General features: G+C 29.6%; 1 pseudogene; it reads right to left on the reverse strand.

Annotated features, from left to right (window-relative positions):
- Positions 1–1,356: 1,356 nt before the first annotated feature.
- On the reverse strand, positions 1,357–4,360 carry LOC120077393 (expansin-like A3; annotated as a pseudogene).
- Positions 4,361–4,888: the final 528 nt, after the last annotated feature.

Raw genomic sequence — 4,888 nt, forward strand, 5'->3', positions numbered from 1 at the left:
TAAATTGATGAATTTTTTGCATCCTTCGTATAATGGTTTTTCAGCATCATTAAACAATTTCTCAAATTTATTTGGGACTTTTAAATATTCCTCATGAGTAACTTCAACTATTTCTTTTATACTTCCGACATCGTTTTCTTCATACATGTAGGTGTCAAACTTGTAAGACCACGTAAGGATGAGATAGGTAATTGTTCACTGTGCCAAAACATTCTATCAAATTTTTTAGCTTTCACTGGGTCTTCAGCATAGTATACGCATAATTCTAGTTAAGGGTGAATCTACAAACTACAGTATAAAGTTCGTAAAACCAATCAATTCCATCTTTATGATTTGAACAAATTTTAGGAGCAAACAAACATTCTAGTAAAAATTAGAGTAGAACAACGCCAAAAATCTCTAAATAAAACATCAAAAAGGACCAAACAAACATTTTAGGATTAAATGTGATTCACATTTAAGCAAGAACAACGCCAAAAATCTCCAAATAAAACCAGACCAAACAAGAAGACAAAGACCAACACTAGAAGAGAAGGAGAGAAAACCACTAAGAAAATAGAGACAAACATTAGTCAGAGAGAACACCATCCATTATAAAGAGCTGAAAAACCTAAACTACAGAGAGATCACCATCCATTTGAGGAAGAAGAAAGCAAGCAGAATCGAAATGTGTGAATTGAACTTACAGGGGGTTTGCGTTGGTACAGTCATCGATGCAGCAACGTAGAACCACCAATTGCAAGCATGAAGGGACTGATTGCAAGCGACAAACCCTAACTATTGGGAAGAATTTCGAAGATGATGGAGGACGATGAAGTGATAAGCGCGGGTGTCGACCTGTTTTCTTTCCATATGCGATGGAAGCCAAAATCACGCGCGAGGATTTTTTAGGTTTTAAGAAAATTAGTTATACTTGCCGTTTTAAAAATGACAAGAAAAGAAAATTAAACTTGATGGTTTTTAACTATCAAGTTCTTAGAAAAAAAATCTGAAAAATTCACAAATCCTTCGTCTTTTCTATTATTTTTTTATATTTTTTCAGAAAAACGTCAAGTACTTCTAAATTGTAAGTGTCAAGTAATATTGTTTTATTAGTAGCATGGAGATATGTGAGAATTAAAACTTCTGACCCAAGGGGAGGACTATATTTCAACAATAACAACCACTGTCACGTTTAACATAAAAAATTAATGTCTACTTGGCAGAAAAATAATGAAAAGAGAATCAAAGACATGATCAATATTTAAAATATTTTATAATAGATTTAATAATAATAGAATTCATTGAATATGGACGAGTTATTTCCCTCATCATCAATATTATAAATATATATATTTATAAACGTTTTCTTTATTTTCATTGTGCACCACCACATTGCCAAGAGGGCAACTCTTTTTTGACAATATCTTTGATTTGAACTCCAGTATCGTAAATCGCTCCAGCTCTCCAATTGACAGGAAGTATAGACTTTGCCCAAACCCATTTTCCATTGTATCTAGAAGTCACCACCATTCTCAATTGTAATGTACCTTCAGGTACATGGTCTGTTTTCCAAACAGCTCCATAACTTCTCTTCATATGGCTCCAATCTGAGGTCCCAACTTAAGCAATATCAACAGCAACCATGTCTGTTTGGCCACCTTGGTAGAAGTATTTTATTGCCAACTTGAATAACTCGTTTCTTCCACTCTCACAAACAAATTTCTGTTTGGATATTCACATGGCACCCTACCAAAATAAAAGAATCATTATACGTATAGATATTTGTTTTTATTATATATACATAACGTTAAGGGTAAATTGTTGTTATATATCATTAAAAAATTGGCTAAATTATATATATCCCTAAACTTTGCCTTATGTTTTTAAATAGTACTCTCCAAAATTGCAATATTTCCCTTTACACTTTTCATAAAACATTCCAAAATTAAACTGCACTTCTTAGAATATGAAAATTTTAGAATGTTGATGAAAAATCGGCGTGTGAATGTCATTTCTCCCAACCTATTCCGAACAAAGCATCCTATTGACCGTCATCATATCGATTTTTGTCCATTATTTTAAAGATTTCTGTACTTTCAAAAACTCATATGAAATCAACGGTAGCTTTGCAATTTTTTAAAGAATTAATAAGAGTAATTTTAAAATAAGGGGCAAATTTCGATCCATGTACCTACTTTCAATTGTCAAAGTTTAATCTCTATATTTTCAATAAATCTTAAATCTAATCTTTTAAAATTAATCTTTTGAAATCAAGATTGGATAATAATAGTTCCCATGCCAGAAAATGCATATAATGTAAATATATTTCCAAAATTTATTGTGTAAATACTAATAGACATAATTACGAGTAGTCAGAACTAAACTTAAGGTTTATTAAAATTAAAAATACTAAAATGGACATTTGAAAATATAAGAACTGAAATTCAACAACTCCCAAAGTAGATAGACTAAAATGATATTATAACATTTTTATATTTTCAATAATCTAATCTTATAAATAATTGAAAGCTCAACTCTTGTATTCAACACCAACCACTCCAAGATTCAAATGATCTGAACCTTTACCATTGAGAGCCATAGTAAAGAAAGCCTTTGGACTAAGAACAAGGTCTGTTACATTGTCATTATTTTGATCTGTCAATACCACCTTAGTTCCTACTGTATTGCAAAGCCTTCTATTTTTGCACCTTACCTACAAATATTATACTTAATTAATAACCATATAGTTTCCAATATAATCAAAGTATTGAATTCAAAAGAAAATAAATAGATGTATTTATTTCCTTGATAGCAAGCCCCTCAACCAGCTACTTGTTTATAAAGAGAAGGCACAACAGCTGCAAAGAAGCCATTAGAGAACTGCAATGCCAAGTTTCCATAACCACATGCTCCCCCATCTGAAATGTCAAATAATATAGCAAAAAATGATATATTTTAACAGTTGTAAATGAAAGGTAAAATAAAAATGCAATTTTTAGTTGTAATCTGGCTCATCTTTTTGAAGCTCACCCAAAAATAGTAAAAAAAAAAAAAAAAACGTAGGATTTGAGTGGATCTTAGGCTGCACCCATCTTTTTACAGCTCACTCCGACCACAGAATAAAAAAAAAAAAAGTAATACTTAGTAAAAAACTATTTTATTAAAAAAGAAAATTTTGCCATGTGATAATTTATTATTGGATATTTTGATGGGCTGTACAAAAATAGGTACAACTTGAGATACATATAAGTATTTTTTTTTAAAAAAAAATAGGTGACTCAAAGATGGGAAATTTATTTGGCCTAATTTAAGACAAATTGGGTTTGCTTTTGCCTTTTTGTGTAAATGGATTTTGAAGTGTTGATTTGGAGATTAGATATGAATTAATTAGGAAAAGACAAAGGAATTGATTAGGTTAATGTGAGAAAAATTAATTAACCAAAAAAATAGTCCAAAATATGGAAGTATATGCACCTATGGCTAGCTAGTCAGAGAGTTGTTTGTTGTTTGGACTTTGAAGTAAGAATCCGTCTTCTTTAGTCAGCAGATTCAGTAAAGTTCTACGGCTAGTTGATTTCAACATCACATATTCAAGAAAAAAAACAAAAGGTTATATTATTTAAAGAAATCTCGTACTTTTATTCTTTAATTAAAAGTTGTAAATATTATATCTTCGATATTTCATAGATATTTCAAAACTACTTTTAAAATAGAAAGTTTGAAGAATTCCGATAAAAAATTGACTTCACCTTGGCATGTTGTGACAATTTTTATTTAGAATAATGTGATAATCAACATTTACGTTAGTTTTAGGTTTTTGTTTTATGTACATTTTCGTCTAAAAATTTGAACAAATTTTACTTCAAATGCATAGTAGATTTTCATCTAATAATGTAAGCTTGAAAAGTAACAATCTTTTTAAAAATTAATGGCAAAGTGCAAGATAATTTTTTTAGTTGAACTAAAATAAAGTAAAAACTCTTTTATTTAATCCTTACGTGTCCTTAGTTAGATCTTTGCATTTATTAATAATATTTGTTCAAAGAGACCAAGTCATCTTTCTATATTAAATATTTTAAAGGGTAATTTAAATAGCCAACTAAAATATAAATCTTAAGAAAATAATATTATACCATTATCTTTAAAGCCGGTTCTTCTAAAATCCTTGCTGGCCTTGCTGCACTCTAAAAGGAGGAGTAATTTAAACCGGGAGAGAGAAGGGTAATATTAAATACTAAAACAAAGATTTATTAAGAATATAGAACAGAAAAAAAAGATAATTGTTACAGCAAGCCCTTAAGCTCAAGCTCTTGAGACGATAAGCATCACGACGCTGTCTTGACATTTGTTGTAACGCTGCAATACTGCTGTAATACATACAAACATTATTCACATAATTTATTTATTTTAGATTATGCTTTAAGATTATATAACTTTGAACATTTGTATCACTTAAATTTACTAATCAAACCTGCTCTTGAATATTAATAAGGTTAAAAACAGCTCAAATTAATAAATAAATGAGTCATTAATAATATCTTTATTAGTTAAATAGATATTCACTCTCCCTCTTTTATATCCAATCCATGGTATGTATAAAAGAGAAGTCAATCCCAATGGATTAGCATATAGTATAGAAATATTGGTCCATGGGTTTTGGGGGATATAGGTCAAAAGGGGAACTCTTGTAATTTGAGTATTCCCAAACCTTCTTAAATTCTTCAAAATTTGATAATCTTCATAAAGAGTTAATCAAATGACTTCTCACCATAATGCCTTTTCATTGTGTGCAAATCCAAAAAAAAAAAAAAAAAAAAAAAAAAAAAACTCATCAAAATATAAGGTCGTCGTTTGAATCCTTGTAAATATCTTCCCCAATTAATATTGATTTTCATTAGTTGAACCG

The sequence above is a fragment of the Benincasa hispida genome, chromosome 5 (assembly GCF_027475165.1).
Source record: "Benincasa hispida cultivar pf3 chromosome 5, pf3_genome.v1.1, whole genome shotgun sequence".
NCBI lineage: Eukaryota > Viridiplantae > Streptophyta > Magnoliopsida > Cucurbitales > Cucurbitaceae > Benincasa > Benincasa hispida.